This window comes from Notolepis coatsorum (genome assembly GCF_963971535.1).
Source record: "Notolepis coatsorum genome assembly, chromosome: 12".
Classification (NCBI taxonomy): domain Eukaryota; kingdom Metazoa; phylum Chordata; class Actinopteri; order Aulopiformes; family Paralepididae; genus Notolepis; species Notolepis coatsorum.
In genome coordinates this window covers 47,988,792-48,005,999 of record NC_140176.1, presented here as the reverse complement: position 1 = coordinate 48,005,999, position 17,208 = coordinate 47,988,792, and positions in this window count along the sequence as shown.

The window sequence follows — 17,208 nt, the reverse complement described above, 5'->3', positions numbered from 1 at the left end:
TCGCCATTCCAAATATCGATCGCGTTTATTGATTATTGGCTGCTGTAAATATATATTCCAGGCTGCTTTCCAACTCGCGATCAGATCCCTCATCATCAGATGGCTCGCCAGCACAATGGAGCCAGTTGGCTCCACCTCTACAGATCCCACAGGGATCTCCCAGTATAATCGACTGACCTGCAGTTACACAGGGATAGACGATAGGGGGCGATTTCTTCCCATCTGAGCCCCTACAGGGGCTGCTGTACCAACGGGAGACTCGGTTGATGAAATATGAATTCAGATCGCTAATAAAAAAATCAAACGACAATACACGTTGTCGGCACTCAACGGGGGGCATGATAAGACGACAATACACGTCGTCAGCATTTGCATGAACCCTGATTGATTTATTGATTGATTGATTGATTGATTGATTGATTGATTGATTGATTGATTGATTGATTGATTGATTGATTGATTGAAAACTTTCTGCAACAGATTGCAGAATGGGTACAATACAGTACGGCTCAATACACACAATTGTTAAGGGGATGCAGACCAGAGAAAGACTTTCGTCTTGTTTACATCAGGGTCCCCCATTTTCAATTCATAATGACATTAATGACATACGCAACATACAGATATATATCTTGACATTTCTGACATACATGACAAACATACAGGTATACAGTACTGTTACATTTGTGACATACAAGATATGCAAATATACAGTACTGTTATCCTAACAGAAAATCCTAACAGAAAATATACGAGGGGGAGGAAACTGTACATTAGGAGGGGGTGGGTGGGTAGGAGGGGTGGTTTGTACATTTACGGGGGCCATACAGATATACAGATATATATCATGACATTTATGACAATACAGTACTGTTACATTTGGAACATACAAGATATGCAAATATACAGTACTGTTAAACAGAGATCCTAACAAATGTAGCAGCCTGAATATTCTACAAAGTATTCAGAAGTGCTAACTAACGTGTGATTAACAGTGTTCCTTTGGATAGCTTAACAGTGTTCCTTTGGATAGCTCGCCCAGTCTAACGACGAGGTGAGGTGCTACTCTTCTCCGGCTGCAGTATGGATTACTAACAATAACATTGAGCCCTTTTTCCCTTTCTGGAGCTGTCCTTGAGTGGGACCAGTGGAGGTTGCCAGCAGGGGGCGGAGTGGCAGTGGTGGCAGGTGGAGCGGTGGAGAGAGGAATGCAACGAGGAAGAGGGAGTTACCTGGGAGCGAGAGTACCAGGAAGCTCTCTTCGGCATTGGACTTGGCCGTGAACAGTCGCAGTCACAGCGGGCGTGTGCTTTGGAATAGCCCCGTTGAAGAAGTTATGAAGGAGAGCCCCGTTGGAACGAGCAGCGGGTGATGAGAAGTACTTGCTAGTGACGGGTTATCCTAGAAGTATCAGCGATAGTGTGTGAGTAAGAGATACAGAACCGAAGGACTAACGTCTAGAGTTAACGAGACTAACGTTTAACGTTAGCGGGTTATAGTAGTTACTGTGTGCGGTGTATTAGTATGCTGCTAGCGGCTCCGTCTGACTTGAGTAGACTACCGGGCGCGCGGCGCTGAAGAACCGGTGGTATAGCCAGCCACGTTGCGTTAGTAGTACAACCGATATAGCAGGAGGGTGCATCCCGACCCGAAGCTTAGCTGTGTTTAGGGTAGCAACAGTATTAGCTTGCGCGACAGCAGCAAGCCAGCAACAGCCAGCGGTGGATGTCTCCCAGACGGTACAGAGGACGCCTCTTCCCACCAGCAGAGGACGCCATCCAGCACGCTCCTCCAGCTAACCACTGCCTATGCTGTTCGCCCAGCCTGCTGGCTGTGCTCGCGGGATCGCCGACGCCATCTTGTCACCTGGACGAGTGGTGACAAGGGTGGGTCCGCCATCTTGGCTAAGTACTAACGGTACCACGTGTATCAACAGCAACGTCCATTCAAGTGAACGCTAACAACCAGTGTCTAAGGGGTACCCCGAACAATTTAAGCCGGCTTAGGTTAGGTTTTCTTTTGGTAACGTGGGCCCACATTTACTTGGTTTTATTTTGTTATTTGATTATTTGATTATTTGGTTATTTGAATTCCCAATGTTTCTCTACTTTATGCCTGGGTTCCCCTAGTACAAGCGGGGTGTTTTAATGTATTGAGCACACGGTGCCTATGGTGGGAAGAGTTTCCCCTACATTATAACAGTGAGAGCAATTATGAATAAATGACAGTGTTAATTGTAATGGATAACATGCCCAGGCTTCAGTAAAAGTAGACCTTATTGGGATCATTGTCTGTGTGTCTGTTTCTTCCAGTTTCCATTTGCTATTCTAACCCCTGGGTAAATATTGTGACTGCATAATTATTTAACCCTTACACCCCATTCACAGAATAGCATTTGAAGGGTCTATACAGGTGGTCAAGGAAGGGTACTGCTTAAAGGGAAGCCCAATAATACTATTGAACTGACAGTCACTGGGTGTGGGAGGGCTGTCGGAGGTACTGGGGGAAGTGAGGGTGTGTGGGGAGCTACTGCTGACCGCCTTGGAAGGCGAGGGAGAACAGAGTACCAGTCCCCAGGTTAGTAAATCCTGGGCCCCATCCACTCCAGCTGCAAGCCCTCCAGAACGACGTTCCGGGCCAAAGACGGGGGTACATATAGGTCCAATACTATAGTATGCTACTACCCAGTGTCTGTGTATTACTACTCCCACAAGCAGGGATAATCCACCCTTCTACATTTGGCATCACGAACAGGATCAACATCCTACTCCACTTCCTTGACAGACCAGTAGAGAGACCATGACATCCGACGTAGGGACCAGAGCCGTGCAGGAGATGGCGGCGAAGATGGAGAAGCTGCAAGAGAAGTGCCAGACACAGATGGCATTACTGAAACAGCAGGCCGAGACCGTGAAGGAGTTGACTGAGCAGGCACTCCAGGAGAAGCGGTACGTTCAAGCGGCTCTGCGGGAGCAAAGAGACAGCCCAGACGCCACCACCGAAGTGAAGAAGGAGGGCACAGAGGCCATGGAGGAGCTGACCGCCCAGGTGAAGGCCCTGGAGGACAAAGCCCATCGGCAAGCAGGTCTCCTAGACCGACAGGCGCTGGCCCTGGAACAGACACAAGCCGCCCTCAACAAGGAGGGCCGTGAATCCTGCCCGCCCCCCTCACAGACTGTGTATGTCCAGCGGGACCGGAAATGCAGCGAGTTTGGAGGAGGAAGGGAGAGAGGAGAGTCGCCGGTGGAGGACTGGATCCGGGAGATGAAGGCCCATCTCCGGACCAGCAGAGTGCCCGGTGATGAACAGGCAGAGTGCATACAGCAGCACTTAAAGGGCGAGGCAAGGCGGACGGTGCGCTTCGTCCTGGAGGAAACCGCCCCGGGGCCGGACGCCCTGTTTCGCGTACTACAGGAGACGTACAGAGACAAGACCCCAGTCAGTGTCCGCCTGGGAGAGTTCCTCGACCGCCGTCAATCTGATGGGGAGAGTATATGGGAGTTTGCATATGACCTGCAAGAGCGGATGCGGCGCATTCAGGACAGAGACCCCCGACAGGTCCCCGACCCTGCAGTCCGGCTGCGGGAGCAGTTTGCGCTCGGCCTGAGGGACGAGGCGCTGAGACGGGAGATGAGGAGGCGCGGGAGAGAGGACGGGGAACGGACGTTTATCGACCTGATGATGGAGGCGATAGACTGGTCCAAGGAAGAGATGGTCCTGGGCCCCACGAGGAGTCCCGCCCGAGGCATGATTCAGGCCGCCGCCGCAGAGGGACGCAAAACCCCTCCCCTCACCGACCCCTTCCAGGAGTCGATCAGACAGCTGTTCGCCGGCCAAGAGCGGTTGAGCGCGCGCCAGGAACAGCTGTTTCAGGCCTTGCAGCAGGAGCGAGACGCGCCCCCCGAGAGGCGCCGCTGGGCGGCGACCTAGGCGAGACGGGCCCGCAACCTCGCGGGGTATGCCCAGGTGAGATGAGGTCGGGAGGTTGATATGCTACGCCTGCGAACAGCCGGGCCATATCGCCAGAGATTGCCCCGGCCCCGTCGGTAGGCCCCGCCCCGGCCCTGACCCCGCTACCAAAGCACCGGGCCCGTCGGCGCTCCGACCTGGGCCGCAAAGGGTGATCGACGCCATCGCGACGAACACCGTCAACCCAGCCGCCGAGAGCTCAGAGGAGCAGAAGATACACGGGGTGTGCTTCACCCTAGACGTACGCATAGATGGCGTGGATACCCGTTGCCTGGTCGACACCGGAGCCGAGGTGACGACGTGTCAGAAAGCCACTTCAAGCAAAACTTCCCAAAGCGGCGGCTGACCTCCGCCAACTGGATCACCCTCACAGCCGCCAACGGTTTGGAGATCCCTGTGGTGGGGTGCCTGTACGCAGAGGTGAAGTGTCTGGAGATGACGTTCACAGACAAGTGTATCTTCATCGTCAAGGACGACCCCCTCCGAGGACTCATGAGAGACGCGGTCCAGGGACTTCTGGGGATGAATGTGCTCGGCGGAGTGGACGGTCTCTTCCACGGGATTAAGGGGATGCGTCCCGCCCATATTTATCACCCCGACTCCGAAGATGTCGCCCTTAGCCACGTTGTGGTAGTCCACCACCAACCCGGCGGGGTCAGCCGGGAGGCGGACGCCCCGTTAGGCACGACAAAAAGGTCGGAACCGGAGGTGGAGGACACCGAGAGGGGCTCCCTCACCGTCACGGCTCTCATCCCGTACTCACCAGTCGTCCCCGGACGGATGGGGATCCAGAAGAGGAACCACGGGTACGACTGGGTGGAGAGGCGCCGACTTCAGGCGGAAGGGCCCCAGCTGAAACCAGTGGGGCGGATAGCGGTCCGAGGGATCCAGCCCCCTAAGACCCTGTTTGATCTGCAACGGGGGAAGACAGGGCCTGACAGGAGAGAGCCTGAAGAGAAAGAGCCTGACCAGAGAGAGCCGGAGAGAGAGCCCGACAGGAGGGGGTCTGAAGAGAGAAGGGCCAACCAGAGGGGGCCTGAGGGGAGAGAGCCCAACAGGAGAGAGCCCAGCAGGAGGGAGTCCAACAGGGGAGAGGCTGACCAGAGAGAGCCGGACCGGAGGGGGTCTGAAACGAGAAAGGCCGACCAGAGGGGTCTGAACAGAGAGAGCCCGAACGGAGAGGGCCTGACAGGAGAGAGCCTGAGAAGAAAGAGCCTGACCAGAGAGAGCCGGAGGGAGAGCCAGACCGGAGGGGGTCTGAAACGAGAAAGGCCGACCAGAGGGGGTCTGAACAGAGAGAGCCCGAACGGAGAGGGCCTGACAGGAGAGAGCCTGGGAAGAAAGAGACTGACCCGAGAGAGCAGGAGAGAGAGCCGGACCGGAGGGGTCTGAAACGAGAAAGGCCGACCAGAGGGGGTCTGAACAGAGAGAGCCCGAACGGAGAGGGCCTAACAGGAGAGAGCCTGAGAAGAAAAAGCCTGACCAGAGGGGGCAGGAGAGAGAGCCGGACCGGAGGGGGTCTGAAACGAGAAAGGCCGACGAAGGGGGTCTGAACAGAGAGAGCCCGAACGGAGAGGGCCGGACAGGAGAGAGCCTGAAGAGGAAGAGCCCGACCAGGGAGAGCCGGAGAGAGAGCCCAACAGGAGAAAGGCCGACCAGAGGGGGTCCGAACAGAGAGAGGGGAGAGAGCCCAACAGGAGAGAGCCTGACAGGAGAGAGCCCGACAGTTAGTTAGCACTTCTGAATACTTTGTAGAATATTCAGGCTGCTACATGGGTGGGTGCTGACAGAGAGAGGCAGAGAACGAGCGAGAGAGAAAGAGATAGAGAGGGAGAGGAGCTTCTGTCGAGGAAACAAACGCATTTTACACACAACCTGACCGCGCAGGGAAACACACGCATTTTACACACAACCTGATCAAGGTGGAATTGACGTCAGATAGTCCTTACCTTTGATCGGGGGTATCCAAAAAGAATATTCCAATTGTCTGATCGCAATTTCCAGTATTGATGTCTATCGGGTCCGCGACATAATCTGGCACAACACATGCATCGAGGGGCCATGGACGCGTTCCAATGTGATCGGGTGAACCGCGAGACTTGCCTGGACCAAAATTCTCCGCCCGGACGAGATTAGATGTGACACACAGTCTGGAACAGGGTTTCAAAATGCAACCAAATAGGCGCACTTTGGAGCCCTGCTGTAACGTCTTCACACACAGGTGTGACGTGCTGTTGTTGTTGGGCGTATACATAGCTACCATGGGCTACTTCTGATTGGTGATCAATGGCTGGTACACGTAGAGCACAGCACTTCTGATTGGTAAGCATGACTGGCACACAAGAAAAACCTTGAATCAGACTCGCTATATAACGTATCCCAAATTGCAAATCGCATAATTTAAAATCGCGATTTCAATTTAAAACCGATTAATTGTTCAGCCCTAGTTGGATGCCAAACTTATTTTCGTTGTACTGTACTTGTGTTGTATAATGATGACACATACATTTGAATGTAATCTAATCTATCTCATCTAAAATGCAAAAATTAGGGAAATTGTGTTTTGACCTCTACATTTGAGAGCCATCACAGCACTGGAAATCGTGTTCTCTGTTTGAATTGACAACCTGTTGAGTTCAACAGAGTTTAGTGGGCTGCTAACATTAACTTGTGTCCTGGAGCCCTGAGAGTGTTAGTGATGTGATTTCTGCCATTGACCTAACAACCCTGCTTAGCTTACACAATATTGATCACCTCGAGATTAGCTGCAGATACACAGACACGACCAAACGCATAATACAGTATCTAGTATCTAAATATACAATTTTCAGGACTGCTAATCGTGACACATACCTGTGAAATAGTAAATATCAAAAGCATCCATGTATTTTGAATGTGCAACCAGAATGGTTCCTTTTGTGAGAATGGAAGTCAGAAATGGCATTATTTCTTTCAACAGGTATAGAACAGCAGCCGGTATCTTTCTGGCTAATGATGACTCATTGCCTTTGAAGCCAAGAGACAGGTTGATGAATGGTGGCTATTTCTAGGGTCAAGACAACATAGCTTCCCTGATGGATTGGCCTGCAAACATGTCAATGTAACCCTGGATGCGATGTCACTGAAAGGTGTGTGTGTGTGTCTCATGTCCCTGTTTGAATTGTCTCACTCGTAGACAAACCATAACACATGCATATAGATGGACACATGAACCTGAACACGGACATGTGCATGCATGCATGTACACCTGCACCTGCACCCACACACACACCAAACACATATCGGTACACACATATTCATCCGCTTCTTCCTCACAAATCGCCTCCTGCCAGTTACCCAAGGAGACAAATGGAGCAAAACACAACATCATACTGCAGTGAGTCATCTGCCTCCCGTGGTACATGATGCTAATGGAGATATAATACCAAAGAGTTCATATGGTCCTCAGGCTTGTGACGTATTATCAAATGACTCTCTTACAATACAGTTGTAATTTCACCATTTCCTCCCAAGTGAGACCAAATTACTGAAACGACTCCCTTGCAGAAATGATCATTTTCTAGACCACCAGACCTCGAAGTTATATTATAGGGGTTTTCTTTTTCACACTCGCCCACATGATCTTAGAGAAAATCAGCAGAAAAAGCGTTTAACAATTACTGCGGCTTGCAAGATCCAATTATGCCTGGCTGCTTGGCGAAGGGCTGATAATATCTGAGCGAGACAGACAGGATGTGGTGAAGCGCGTTAGCCACTAACGGTAAATGCAGGTTCTGTCCGCTGCAAAAAAAGGTACATTTAGCAAAGGATTTGATCTTGTATTCAGACAGATCAAGGTCATGATAGTGCATGTTAAGTACATTTTCCTTCATCTTCACATCACAGATAACTTGGCTTGAAATAGTAAAATATCAAAATCAAGATAATCTGTTTTGGAATAAATACATTGAATTAGGGCTGTCCCCGACTAAGGATTTGGATGGTCGACTATGATTGGCCAAAATTTGTCGTTAGTCAACTATTGGTTGACTAAAAAAAAGTATAATATTACAAATAAAATAAAATAAAAATGTATCATTCCATTTTGGCTGTGGGGGTGCTTAATGTCTGAAGGAGTCGACTGAAGGCTTCTTGTCCTCTGCAAAAGCATGCAATTGGTCCACTGATCGATACATCTTGATATTTGTCTAGTCTAGTGTGTTCATTAGATGGGTGAAATCCTCTTTCAGTGCCTCTGTGCCTGTTTTCGTAGGCAGTTAACCTCTGGTATGCGTGCCATTAGCGTTAGCCACGCTTCTAGGCCTATTTTATTTTGGAAAGAATGATACAAATAAAAAAATATTATAATATATATATATTTTTTCTCGACTAAGAGGTTGGCTAGCTAGTCGACTACGGCTCCTTTCGACCGATTAGACGACTAATCGACTAATAGGGGTCAGCCCTACATTGAATACATAATCATGAAACAAATAGTGTTTTTTAAAGAAGCAAAATGATCTGCCAGTGCAGTAAGAACATTTTATTTAATGGTGCATTAATATTTCGATTATTTGAACCACAACCACAATTTTGTGGAAGTAGCTTGTAATTTATTGACTGCGGCCATGCAGACCAGCTAGACTTGAAGGATGAGGCTGGTGTAATTTGTGTCCTTCTTATTGTCAACATAGCCTATGAAAAGTCCAAAACCAACAATGCATCTGTTAGTCCATCCAGCCAACACCAGATTATAGCTCATATCCAGAAGTCACAGAACCCCATTGTTTTCCAAAAACCGTCACAGAGCCGTACTTTTTGTTTTGCATAATTCAAGACGGAATCACTGAATGACGTGACAGTGATCGCCTCCAGTCACGTCATGCAGTAATTCCAGGAAAAACAATGATGCTCATGTTCATTGCAGTGATGGATTAAACTGACAAAAAGTGACTTGTTTTTCTAGATATGAGTTATGATCTTGTGTTGGCTGGATGGACCATACTTGTAAGTAGAAGAAATGCATTGTTGGTTTTGGTCTTATAGGCTACTGTATGTTGACAATAAGGAAACCATTTAATTATACTGGGGTAGTCCTTTAAATGATGTGCTAATTCCATCGAAATGTGCATAAGATAAGATAAGATATTCCTTTATTGATCCCCTTGGGAAAATTCAGGCATCATCGCAGCATGGGGGAGGGGGAGAGGGGAGGTACAGGTATGGGCATAGAAAGACTTAAATACAGGCAATACAAATTATAGTACAGTAGAAAAGTAAAAATAGGCAGTGTAAACAATATAATTTACTCTGAATATACGCATATGAGCAAGTAGGCAGTGTGATAAAAGGTGCAGATGAGGGTCTGTATGCCCTATCAGTTATATATGTGTTTGGATCTACATGGTCCTCATTTCAAATAATCAAAGTCCTAGTGCATTTCTAACATACAATAACCTTGATGTATCTAAATACAAAATAAAATCCCTTGCTGAACCTGTCTTCTTTTGCAGGGGGATAGTCTGGAAGCCAACATTTAGAAAGCTGCTTCCCCTCCTTCTGTCTGCCTATCTGCCTATCTGCCTATCTGTCTGCCTATCTGTCTGCCTCTGGGATGACTATAGTGTAATTGTAGGTCCCTTGGTCTCTCCTTTCATCAGCCTGATAAAGATGAAACCGTAAAGGCAGTAAGGCCTTCTGACTCAACTAAATTCAATTGCATCCCAAGGCAGAGACATGGTTCCTCAGTGGCTAACTGAATGACTGCTATGTAATCATATAATGCATAAAACCCCTACGTCCCGTGGGTTTAATCACCCTGTTAAAGAAATACTGTCAAATAATGGTGACCTCCTGCAGATGTGGTTCGAGTTGACAGGTTCAGGGCTCAGAGCGTCTGGGGCTCTGTTGGAGTTTCTTATGGGTGGTCCCTGTTGTTCTGTCTGGTACACACACTACTGCTTAAATTCCATTTAATTTAATTTAATTTAATTTAATTTACTTTAATAAAGCGATATTTTCGGCGTCTGCTCTATTTTCTCCTTGCTCTTCTACAAAAAAGGTATGCCTTCTGTTAAATAGTTTGGCAGCAAACTTGTGGCAAACAGCGTGTTACCTGTGGTTTATATCATTACATTTACGGCAAATACGCTTTTAAATGTTTCTGGCAAACCTCTGGTAACATTCCGGTAAACAGTGGCTGAGGTCTCTTTGTTTGCTGCAATGTTTGCAGCAAATCTACCACAGCTTTGCAGAAAACTTGTTTTTATATGTTTCTGGCAAACAGTTGCGGTGACATTTGGTGAACAGAAAACATACTATTCTGCTAATTGTAGGCATTATTTAACTTCAACATCTTAACAGTTATCATATAGCTCAAATAAAAAAATATAATAAAAACACCAGACAAAACACACTGTATCTCACAATTAATTTATTATTATTTATTTTACATTTCATTCAACATTTAGATTTAAACATAAAAACAGTTAACAGTAAGATTCATATAATTCAAAACAAATCTAACCCTATTAAAGAGAGAGAGAGAGAGAGGAGAGAGAGAGAGAGAGAGAGAGAGAGAGAGAGAGAGAGAGAGAGAGAGAGAGAGAGAGAGAGAGAGAGAGAGAGAGAGAGAGAGAGAGGTTTTGCCTGTCTGGTTGTATGTATGTGTATGTGTGTGTACATATACAGCATACTGATGAACATGCATGTAGTTTCTTCTGAACCCAAATCAATGCCTATTACACATAAACAAACAGGTTAAAATGCATGTCAGAAATCTGACATGACAAACCTTGTAAGTTGTAACACATGTGAAACTGCAAATACATGTTAGAGCATTTTCAATATTGTGAACAGACATACCGTTATGCTGTAGAAAACATCTTATAAAAAGAGATCCAATTCAATAAAATGTGTTTATAAATTGTTGAACATTCTGATAGAAATGTCTTAGTGTTGCTGTGTGGATGTACGTAGTTGAACACATTATCTAATCAAGTGTTTGGTAGACCCAGAGGGCTGGCCTACAATAGTGAATGTCCCAAACTGACTGACTTTTCATAGCTATATAGTAACTTATTATAGTGTTAATTTCTCCAGAACTCTCTTGGCAGAGCCTGAGGTGTGGCCAGTAATAACAACCCCACTCAACGACAGTGGCTCAGGAGATACAGTACTCGTCTGGTAATCGGAAGGTTCCCAGGCAGCGTGTCGAAGTGTCCTTGAGCAAGACACTTAACCCCTAATTGCTCCTGATGTGCAGGTTGGCACCTTGCATGGTTGCCTCCGCCATCTGTGTGTGAATGTGAGTGAATGGGTGTTACGTACTAGAGGCTGGTCACTCCTGTGTCACCAAGGCATGCACGTGAGGGCTGCCAATTAGCCAATTAGTGCTGATTGGTTACCTGCTGGGGAGCTTCAAAGGCAGACCCAGTAACACACATGCACTGTCTGTGCCTAGTGAAAGAGCTGTCAGGTTCTTACAGTCCTTGTCCGTTGGGTTACCAGTACATTAGTTTATAGTTATATTAGTAGTTCCTTGTTTTAGTAGCATTTTTGAGTTAGAGCACAGGGTTTTGGTGGTGATTACACATAGGTTGCGTACCCATGAGCCAGGGTCGTAACAATGGGTGAATGTGAGGAGCAACATATTTTAAAGCCCTTTGCATAAAAGCGCTATGTGAATGCACCATTTACCATTTTACCATTTATCTGACACAAATAAAATAAATACAATTTAAACAATGTGCAGTACCAAGAGGGGCTATTTTGCCTAGAGGTCGCTGTTTGACTGCGTTACGGATTCCTACCTTTAACACATTCGCGGCCATTCGATTTCCCCATCTAGCTATATCTGGGCCAGCTTTCCATTACATAGTTTCACTGTGCGTCACCTTGTTTGTAGAGCTAAATCTATATTTTATATCATAGCTATGGATACAATACCATGGTAATTTGACAGTAACTATCTTCCGTTCAAGATGCAAAAAAGAAAAAAAAATTATTATGATTATTTGATTGCCAGTAACGTCATTCGTTATTACCACAACACACGCCGATCAGGGGGATGGGTATGATAACCTTGCACGATCAAGCTGAAATTGACGTCAGATTGTCCTTACCTGTGGTCGGTGGTATTCCAAAAAGAATATTCCAATTATTTGATCGCCTTCTGGTCCATCCTATGTCCATCTGGTCCACGACATAACCCACCACAACATATGGATCGGGGGTCCCGAAAACGATTAAATGCGATCGGGTGAATCCCTAGGTTTCGCATTACTAGAAAAGTCCGTCCGGAGCGGTTTAAACGTAGCACCCGGTCTGGAACAGGATTTACTGCACTCTCGATACTGCCTATTGGCAGGATCTGGCCGGTACTGCACCTTCGTAGTCCCAGTATGCCTTTTAATGGCAACATACAGGTCCCTGACATTGAATAGGATATTCAAATAGGAAAAAAGGGAAAACTATCCAAAAACATATATATACGTTTTTGGCCGTTAACCGTTGGCGCCCAATAACGTATACGTGGTTGGCCGCGAAAGTGTTAAGGTAAAATGAAAAAGCCTGAGAGATGATTAAGTGATAATATGCTCATTATGAAAGTGGTATTAAAATCATACAGCACTTTTTGATATTTTACTTGCTATTGGAACCATTCATTATGGGGCAGTAAAACATAATGTATTTGGGATATCTTTCTTTCTTCTAAGATCAACAACCATCAAATGCACACAGCACACACATCCACACGCACACACTCACTTTAAACAAACAACACACTGCAGCACCCACTCTCTACACTTTAGATCACCTAAACACACTTTATATTTATTGATAAAGGATTTGCACTACAACTCGTACACCTTACTGTAAATTGTACCTAAATTGTACCTCATCCCATTTCTGCTTTGCACTATATAGTATTGTATATTAGTACACTGCATAGTATATTGTATATTATATGGTAACTCAGTTACGTCTATTCTGCATCGAACATTGTACATATGTCTATACTGAACACTGTGACCTCATTTTTTACTTGTAATTTACATGCTATACTATGTTATTTCGTACTTATCTTGTCTAGCACAGTCTCTGGAGCGTAACAGTAAGAAGCATTTTGTATAAAAGTATTCTGTACTTCTGTATGACAACTATTAAATAAACTTGAAACTTGACTGGTAACCAGAGATCCTCTGGCAAAAACCACTGGAAGGCACATGCATAAGAGCCCTATTGAGTGGACAAATAGAATTTTTTTTTCTCAGAGAAATGACTTTGCTAACAAAGTGTATGACATTAGATACAGATGACAGGGGTAAGGGATATTGGAAAAGGTCCCCAGCTTCCTGCCTGGCTGGCGCTGTCACTATATATGGTTTAACCTCAGCTGAAGCTTTGTTTTACCTTATGTGCTGGGGTTCTACATTATGCCTCTGCATTAGTCCTTCTAGGATGGAATCACAAACAGAAGGATTCAAGGTGACATTTTAAAATGGTGGAGTTCCTTCAGGAAAAACAAACAAACAGAGCTGGTGATTTATTGTCTAAGTGCCCAAATACCTGACATAGAATAATTAGTTACAATATGCAATCATAGAGTCAACACTGCTTCAACTAAAGTTACAACATGTGTCAAATGTCCCACTCTCTCATAAGCAGCTGGTTGAATAGATCTCTCACGGTTGACATATTTTCCGGCAGCTCCCACATCTTCAGTCTTTGCTGCAGCTCTAGGAAAATGAATGGACTATTAATAGATCGCTCCTAGCTTCGTCTGTGGTTCATGCAGCTGTGGTCCAGTGAACAAGGATTTCTAATATACATTTATCTCTCTAATAAGGCATTTCAATTCATAATTTAATTTAGTTTAAAAGAAGGGAAAATCGCTAGCCGAAACTAGCTTAGCATTGCACATCACACAATGTCACCAGTGTCAGTGCATTCTCTGCAACCTCCAGTCATTTAGGGTTAACAATTTGGCTTTTAAAAATTGGATTATTGACAAAACACTGACATATTTTCTCGAGATTATTTAGGTTGAAATCCACATACTCGCTTCCACACCCGAGTGGAACAAGGCCGACACAATCATGAGACTAGTCTCAACAATGGCAAAAGACGCCCTGTGTGGTTGCAGTCTCTCAGGCTTTATCCACCCGCCCCTTAATGAGTGATTGCCCTCAGCTGTAGTCATCATTGGACGCTCAGCAGTCTCTACAGCAAAGGGTGGGTGGTACCTGAGGAGGGGGGGAACTGGAACACAAGAGGGAATTATTACCCGGTGACACCACCATACACACATAACAAACAAATACCATAAACAACTTACCCATACTAACCTGATGTTTACATGGTGTTACAAATACAATAATATTAATGGTAATGACCAACCCACCTACATCACACAAACAAAGAGAGTCCATGGGCTGTTCACCATGAGAAGATCCCTGTAGCACGTCAATGGCTTTTGTGAGAGCGTTATTCTTTCCAGAACAGACTAATTAGTGAAAAGGCTGAGGGACAGTGGCAGGTGTGTGTAAACAACTCTGTGATAGAGTCCTACTCATTCCCCGCCAACAACGAGTTTACTCGTTATTGGGAGCCCACGTTTGAATGCCAACAACGAGTATACTCGTTATTTGATTGTTTTTCCCTTTTTTTATATTTGTATTCATTATTCATCCAGGGACCTTGGTGTTACGATAGGGAATGAGTCTGAGATCGCCAAAGTGCAATACCGGCCGCATCCAGCTAGACGGCGGTATCGAGCACCCTTTGAAACCTTGTATCTTGGCCTGTGCAAGGGTCAAATGTCACCGGGCTCACTTTTCTTTGTCGGGCCAGTCTAGCGGTTCTCCCGGTTGCATTGAAGCGCCTATGTTGTGGTGGGTTATGTCGTGGACCAAATGGACATCGGATGAACCAGATGGCAATCAAACAATTGGAATATTATTTTTGGAATACTCCCGATCACAGGTAAGGACTATCTGACGTAAATTTTAGCTCGATCGTGCAATGCTTTTATACCGATCGGGCTGATAAGCGTTTTTAGTAGAGGTGGGCATAGATACATTTTTTTAATCTAGATTAATCTATCTGCAATCCTGGATTTAATCTAGATTAAAATGGCCCTCCTTATGTTTCTCAGGCCAGGTGGCCCATTACACCATGAGCCCATCTCCCGTTTCCAAAATGCATTACAGACTGTTTGAAAAAGCTGTTTTGCTATGATAATTGGTAATGAAATATCAAAATAATGTTCAATAAGATGTACTTGTGTTTAATAAGTTGTTTTATTCAGAAGTTAACACAAATAAATAATATTACCAGTACAGTACAGTATCTAGCACACTCTCAGGAGCAAAACAGAAAGAATCATTTCAAACTTGAACTATGTGACATGGCTTGAATCAACTGCTCCAGTGGAGTTGCTCAGTGGCCAATGGTGTCAACTGTGGTTGTACTGGGCAGCTCCCAGGTGTGAATGGAACTGTGTGAATGTGAAGCAGGGAGTTCCTGAAAAAGAGCATCTGTGCTCAGCGAACCTACCCTGGGTAAATAAAGGTAAAAAAAAAAATGTAAAAAAAAAAAGGAAAATTTTTTTTTTTATTTTTTTTTGTTTTTTTTAGATTAATGCGTTAATTATATTATCGCGCGATACTAGTATAGCGTTAACGCAGCACGTTAACGCCATTAACGGCCCAGCTCTAGTTTTTAGTGTTCAATACGAATGCCGTTACTGGCAATCAAATAATCAGAAACGACCCCCCCCCCTCTCATGCATTCATGATGAAACATAATACCTATGATATAGATTTGATTTGGGAATAATAGCGTGTACAGGCAAGAAATGGCAACGTTTATAGTAGAATTGACGTATAAGGCTGAATGAATGAAAACTTTATTTAACAGATTGCAGAATGGGTACAATACAGTACGGCTCAATACACACAATTGTTAAGGGGATGCAGACCAGAGAAAGACGTTTGTCTTGTTTACATCAGGGTCCCCCATTTTAAATTCATAGTGACATTTATGACATACACAACATACATGACATCATGACATTTATGGCATAGGGACATACATGACATACAGGTGTATAGTACTGTTACAGTTGTGACATATACGATATGCAAATATACAGTACTGTTACCCATAGATCCTAACAGAGAATATATACATATGATGGGGAGGAGACTGTACATTAGGAGGGGGTGGGTGGGTGGGATAGAGAAATATACATACGGTGGGGAGAGAATATATACATACGGTGGGGAGGAGACTGTACATTAGGAGGGGGTGGGTGGGAGAGAAATATACATACGGTGGGGAGAGAATATATACATACGGTGGGGAGGAGGGGGGGTTTGGACATTTACGGTGGCCAGTTTCGAATTGCAGCCTCCCGTAGGTGCTCTTTAAGAGCGGTTTTGAATGTGGGTAGGGATTCACATTCCTTTACAGCTTTGGGTAGGGCGTTCCACATTGATGTGGCATAATTGCGAAACGTGTTTAGCCCCTTGTTTGAGCCGAATCTGGGTTTAACATGATTTGTTGAGCTCCCTCTGGTGTTGTGGTTGTGGTATTCACTGACCTTTGGGAAGTATTTTGACATGTACATGGGTACCTTAGTCGTATAGTGTATCTTGTAGACCAGGCCCATTGCAAGTTGCTGTACTCTGTCGTCTACTCTAAGCCATCCTAGGTAGTCAAAGTGGGCAGGGGTGAGGTGGGTTCTAGGAGTAAGGTCAAGTAGTAGTCTGACCAGTTTGTTTTGTGATGTTTGTAATGTTGTTTTTAGCGCCTTTGAGGTGCTTTGGTACCATGAGGTGCAAGCATAGTCGTAGTACCCTTGAATGAGTGCTCCTGCCAGAGTCTTCAGGGTATTCTTGTTTACCAGAGAGGAGATCCGGTACAAAAATCTAGTTCGTTGGTTGACTTTTTCGTATTACATTGGATGCCATTTTGTCACATTACTCAGCCCTTCGGTAATTACCCCAGACCATGCTATAACCATACTTATATTCACCACGGTATAACACGGGAACGTATGGATGAAGAAATTAATAATTTTTCACATATTGAACGATAGATAGGTGATGTCAATGAAATGGGCCATAGTATTGTATCCATAGCTATAATATAGAATATAGTTATAGCTCTACAAACAAGGTGACGCACTCCTATCTTTTAAAGCGTGGCAGTGCTAGAACAGGGCCCGAATAATCCCCGCCAGTCAATGAGTAG